Source organism: Meles meles, chromosome 15, assembly GCF_922984935.1.
Source record: "Meles meles chromosome 15, mMelMel3.1 paternal haplotype, whole genome shotgun sequence".
NCBI lineage: Eukaryota > Metazoa > Chordata > Mammalia > Carnivora > Mustelidae > Meles > Meles meles.
In genome coordinates this window covers 73,607,813-73,614,334 of record NC_060080.1, presented here as the reverse complement: position 1 = coordinate 73,614,334, position 6,522 = coordinate 73,607,813, and the positions used below count along the sequence as shown (strand labels likewise).

General features: G+C 42.9%; 1 pseudogene; it reads left to right on the top strand.

Moving 5' to 3' along the window:
* The first annotated feature begins 4,050 nt into the window (after positions 1 to 4,050).
* Positions 4,051 to 4,920, top strand: LOC123925452 (annotated as a pseudogene).
* Positions 4,921 to 6,522: the final 1,602 nt, after the last annotated feature.

Sequence of the window (6,522 nt, the reverse complement as noted above, 5' to 3'; positions counted from 1 at the left end):
ACATCCTTATCATGACAGAGAATGTTTCCCTCAGCTCAGAAGCTTTCCTCCTGTGCCTTCACAGACAACTCTCCCTTCGCCCCCAGCCACTGCTCTGACTTCTCTCACCGTGGATGGATTTTGCCTGTTCCTTGTTGTATGCAGCTACTTGTCCTCAGTATATTCTGGGGGTTCATCCCTGCTGTTGTATGTTTCTTTTACTGTGAGTTATATTCCATCATCCGCATGTACCACAATCTGCTTGTGCACATTCCTGTTGCTGGACATTGGGATAGTTTCCAGTCTGGGCTCCTGGGGAAAAAGCTGCTATGAATATTTTTGTATGAGTCTTTTTGTGGACATGTGTTTTCATTTCTCTTGGGTAAATACCCCAGAGTAGAATAACTTGTCACAATGAATGTGTATGTTTAACTTTGTAAGAAAACCCTACGTCTCTTCTCCTGAGCACACCCTCTTTATCACTTTCCAGTCATCGGGTGGTCGGCATTCTGCATATGGCCAACAGCTTCCCTGAGGTGTCCCCTAACTTGTCCCTCTTACCCTTGGGTTGCCTATAAACTAGAAGTGTCATTTAAAACCTGAGTGTGACTCAGTTTAAATATGTGGGCAAGGATGCTTCAGAAGTGATGTTGTGTACTCTATCCCACCTCTCACTGGAGTACCTGCATGACACAGTTAGCTCACTCTTCATTCAGACACTGAGATGGATCAGTAAATCCGGCGGCGGGGACCCTCTGATCCCCCCAGTGTAAACTACCCCCCAGCAACCCTTCATCTAATGGTATCAAATGCTCTTTGCCTTGAATTTTTGTCAGGAATTACAAAATGTTGATTTTTTTAAAATTCTATCAACCTTCCACATATATCACGTGGGATTCTGCAAAAAGGAACCTTTCTTTCACAACTTTCTCTCATGGTTGTAGAGGATGGACAGGAAAAATACCTAACTATATGTCTTCAGTTTGCTTGTGAAAATTTTTAGTTTGGCTTATTGATTGTTAGAAACTTTTAAAAAGACTCCAACAAGAAAAGCTGTCCCAGTCAAGGATTACTCAAATGTAAGAATTCCCTCACTTTGCTTGAAGTAAAAGGTACATAATATAGAGGAAGACTGACATGTCAATGGACCTGGAGAGACTGTGAGCTAAAGAGTAATATTTGTTGGGTCACCAGGGCTGCTCGGTGGGTTAAGCGGCCAACTCTTGGTTTCCAGTCAGGTCATGATCTCAGGCTTCTGAGATCAAGCCCTGCATTGGGCATCCCACTGAGCTCGGAGTCTGCCAGAGGATTCTCTGTCTCCTTCTCTCTCTCTCTCTGTCCCCTACCACTTACATGTGTGCGTGCTCTCTTTCTAAAATAAGTAAATACGTCTTTTTAAAAAAAGTAATAATTATACTGATAATAGTTACTAACATTTATGGAACATTTCCTACTGATTTAGTGAAATGCTAATGAAATTTAACTCATTTTCATAATAATTAGTAACAGAGAAAATAAGAGTCCTAGTCATTGTGTAACCCAAAGGGCTAGGTTTATTCAGGTTAGGTTTAACTTTTTTTTTTTTTAAGATTGATTTATTTGTTTGAGAGAGAGCACAAGCGCACATATGGGCAGAACAAGAGGGAGAGAGAATCTCAACCAGACTCCCTGCTGAGTGTGGAGCCCGATGCGGGGCTTGATCCCACAACCCACGAGATCATGACCTGAGCAAAATCACAAGGTGGATGCTCAACTGTCTGAGTCAGCCAGGTGCCCCGATTTGCTTTGATCAATAGCATATGACAGATGTAACATACAAATTCCAGAGCGGGGACCTTAAGGAAACTTGAGATTTTGCCACCACTCTCTTGGAACCTCTCTGTGCTGCAGAGAAGCTCACTAAGCTTACTAGATCACTAAGAGGCCACAAGGAAAAGAACTGAGGAGTCCAGTCAACAGCCAATGCCAACTGCCTGTTAAGCAAATGAGGCATTTGGACCCTCTGTCCACCACCACTGCTCTACCAAGATGACTGCAGCTGCATGAGTGGTCTTAGGAGAGACCAGTAGAGAAACCTACAGAATTGTGAGAAATAATAAAGCATTACTGCTTTAAGTCACCAAGTTTGGGGGTGTTTTGTTATGCAGCAATGGATAACTGTTACATGAAGTGGGGAGTCACAGGAACAAGATCATGTAAAGGCTTACTAACATGGTAAAGAGTCTGAATTTTGTTCTATGTGCTCTGGCAATCATGAGGGTTTTAAGAAAAGTGGTATGTTTTAAAAGATCACTCTGGGGGTGCCTGGGTGATTCAGTTAAGACACTTAGGTGTCCAACTCCTTTTTTTTTTTTTTTTTAAGATTTTTATTTAATTGAGAGTCTGAGTCACACTGTTGCTATTTTCTGGCAAAGAGATAGCAGGAGCACAGGGGAAAGGGAGAAGCAGGTTTCCTGCTGAGCAGGGAGCCTGACATGGGGCCCAATCCCAGGGCTCTGGGATCATGACCTGAGCCAAAGGCAGATGCTTAACCAACTGAGCCACTCAGGTGTCCCTAAGTGTCCAACTCTTGAGCTTAGCTTGGGTCTTGATTCAGGGTCAGGAGTTCAAGCCCTGCATTGAACCTACTTTAAAAAAAATCACTCTGGTGCTGTGTGGAGAAAAGACTGTAGTTGGGTAAGAATGGAAGTGGGGAGATAAGCTGGGAGGCTTTTCTAGGCATCCAAACAAGAGATGAAAAATGAGTGGAGAAATTTGGGTCCTGCTAATGGATTGGCTTGGAAAGGAAATAGTGAATAACAATCTTCTTTCTTGAAATGCAGGGCTACATAAATATATGTACTATGTATATGGCAAGTCAGAATTTTTTTTTTCTGTCCCATTGGTCGAGAGGGGGAGTTCTTGGCAAGCAAAAGTAAAGAGACAGAGACTTGGTAGCCTGACAAACACTGAAGTTATGTTTTGGGATGCAGTCAACATTAGCAAATTTTTTCTTAAATAAAAGAAAAAATAGATTGCCCTGTATGTGCTCTGCTCTGAAGAATCTGACAAGCCAAAGACTCCCCTGAACTCATGGGATGGAGTGCTGGCCCCAGGAGGATGAGCCTCTGTAGTAGAACCAAGAGTCGTGTGGAGAGGAAAGTGTGGAAACCTGGGGAGGACCGTTGAGGAAGGAGAGGAGAGGAAGACACCCGGGGTGGGGAGGGCAAAACTGGAAACCCATCCAAGACAAAGTCTAACTGGGAGAAATGCAATGGGAAAAGTAAAGAAATGCTCTGTGTTTGCAGGAGTGTGATGAGACTACTTTCCTTCTGGTGATGGACTGCTTCCCAGGCCCTCTCCAGGTGCCGCAGGCACATTTGGAGCTTACATGGATGTGTGTGTATTCCCAGCCATCACTGAGTGTGAATGGCTGAATGAGATACGGTTCTTGTCTTTAAGTTCTGCAGTTTAGTTGAGGGCACATGTCTTAAAACATGGTGTAATAACAATATAAAGAAAATAAATGCTGACCTTTTGCTGGATTGGGCTGGTTGGCTCTTGCTATCCCATCTTTTTGATATTCTTTTTTTTTTTTTTTTAAAGTAGGCTCCATGCCCAGCATGGAGCCCAACATGGGGCTTCAACTCATGACCTTGAGATCAAGACCTGAGCTGAGATCAAGTCAGACACTCGGGTGCCTGGATGTCTCGTTGGCTGAGTGACTGCCTTCAGCTCAGGTCATGATCCTGGAGTCCCATGATTCAGTCCCACAGCGGGCTTCCTGCTCAGAGGGGGTCTGCTTCTCCTTCTGACGTTCCCCCTCTCATGCTCACTCTCTCTCATTCTCTCTGTCTCTCAAATAAATAAATAAAATCTTAAAAAAAAAAAAAAAAGAGTCAGACAGTTAACTGACTGAGCCACCCAGGAAACCCCCACCTATCCTTCTGATACTCTTACAGCTGGAGATCTTCAGTGCTCGCTTCGGTAGCACATATACATCTGGAGATATTCATATTTCTCTAAGCTCTTCCACATAGATGAACCTTTCTTACAATTTTGCTCTTCCCCCTGCACCCACAATTCAGCATCATGAGTGTGGGTCCAGCTCAGCCCCAATGCCCACCTGGTCCCAGAGCATCCAATTCTAGGGACTCTTGTCCAGTGCCTGAGATTTATGGGCATGAAGAACATTATGCATCTTTGCAAATGTCTTCTGCTGAGACACCCCACATGGAGACCATCTCTCCTCTTTCTTCTTCTATGGATCTGCTTTTCAGGATGGCCCCGATTCTTCCACCAGTCCCAGAGTAAAACTAAGACCCACCTCTGTAGAGGAGAGCACAGTGAAGAAGGAAGATACGGACCAGGGAAGAAACAGATCAGAACTGCCCTCGCTCAGACCCAGCTACATGTACTCAGTGAGAGATTTCAGAGACAGAAATACCTCAGTCTCCTACAGATGCAAGAACATTCCAACTTTCTGAACCTTAACTATAAGCAGGTTAAGACCTGGTTCCAGAACCAGAGAATGAAGTGTAAGAACAGCAACTGGCCAGAGAATAGCAACAGTGTGACTCAGATCAACTGAACAGCTACAGAACAGCCAGGCTTCTCTTCCTGTCGCCAGGGATAGCTAATGAACCCTTCTGGAAACCATCCGATATGGAGGACCAGACCTGGTATAACCACAATTGGAGCAACCGTTCCTGAAACAGTCAGACCTGGTCTCCTCACACCTGGAATAACCAAGCCTAGAACAATCAGCTCCACAGTTATGGAGAGGAATCTGTGTAGCCCTGGATCCAGTTCCAGCAAAATCTTGTCAACGGTTTGGAGCCCATCTCAGAAACTGCTGGGGAAAGCCACAGTGTAATGCCACAAACCACTAACTGAAGTACCCAGCAAATAATGCATTTATTCCCAAATTACTCTATGAACATACAGCCTAAAGATATGTGATGATGAGTATATTATTCAATCTCAGTTTGGGCAGTGGCTGTATTAGTTCCCCTAAGCTTTGTTTTGTAGGGTCCTGTATCTCTGCTTTGATATGTTTTCTCGTTGTACTGATTGTGTCGAATGAGGGGGTATGATTGGAGTCTGATAAAAGGAGTTTCAGTAGCTTTGGCTGCTATGGGCAACATGACAAAAGATGTTTCTGGCTATAGATAATTAGATATAATACTAATTTGGATATCTCTAGGCTCTAGAATCTAACCTCAAGAATAGGAAGTAGAAATACAAAGATGTGTGCTGAAGGATGATTTGCATTTTCTGAGATTGTAAGGCTTTACTTGTTAATAACCTCAGTTGTTACCATGAAGGGTTAAGGTATACTGTGCTTTGTCGATTTCCTCTGCTCTTTGTGTTGTTTTACTACAATTCCTAATTTGTTCAATATTCTAGTATTTGTAGAAAGATGTTTTGTATTTTAATTTATCATGATAATCGTACCAGTTTGGCTTGTTGGTTTATAGGCTTAAGTACAAATAAATAAAATGCCCACTTAAAAGATAAAGAAAATAAATACCAATAGTGATCCAGATTTTTAAAATGCTAACGGTCTTAAAAAAGATAACTGAGGAAGAGGAAAAAGAGTTAATGTTGTGAAGCATTTGTCCAGATGGTGGGGAACAGGGAAGCCATTTAGAGTAAGAGAAGAGGTGCACACACACATGGGAGAGTGTTGAGGAGGGGGATTGAAAATCAGAAACAGTGAAGCAGAGTGTGGGAAAGGAGAGTGGAGCCCAAGGATTCAGGTGTTTTCCTATGTCCACATAATCTATGAAGCTAGCAATCTGTGGCAACAGAGAGGGTCGCCTAGAGTCAGAGAGGACACTTTGGAGGCCATTTTTAGGTAAACCTGTTGTCCTAACTGAGGCCTGCTGATTTGTAGAGCTACAGAGAAAGGCAGTCCGAACATGTCCCAATACAGCCACTTACAGAGTTAGAGAAGCTTGTGCCCTTACTCTCTGTCCTTCTGTGTGACACTGGCAAGGAATAAGAGGGTGAAATTTGCTGTAGCATATGCAAATAAACAATGGGCAAGGGTAAAGCGTCTTTAAAAATTAAGGATTCCAATTAGCACATGAAACGATGTTCAACATCACCATCATTAGGAAAATGTCAATCGAAACCACATGAGATATACTTCATACCCATTAGGGTGGCTGTTATTTTTAAAATGTTTATTTACACATGAATGGATAAGTAATATGTGGTATATTATTCAGCTTTAAAATGGAATGAAATTCTGACACATGCTACCACATGGATGAAGCATGGAGATCATATGCTAAGTAAAGTAAGCCAGGCACAAAAGGACAAAGACTGTAGAGTTACACTTACATGAGATACTAGAGTAGTCAAATTCATAGAAAAAGAAAATGGGCTGGTGGTTGCCAGGAGCTGGCGGGGAGTGGGGAATGTGCAGTTAGGGTTTAACAATACAGAGTTTCAGTTTGGAAAGATGCTGAAGTTCTAGAGCTGCATGGTGATGGTGGTTGCAGAAAAATATGAGTGTACTTAACGCCACTGAATGTGCACCTGAAAAATGGTTAA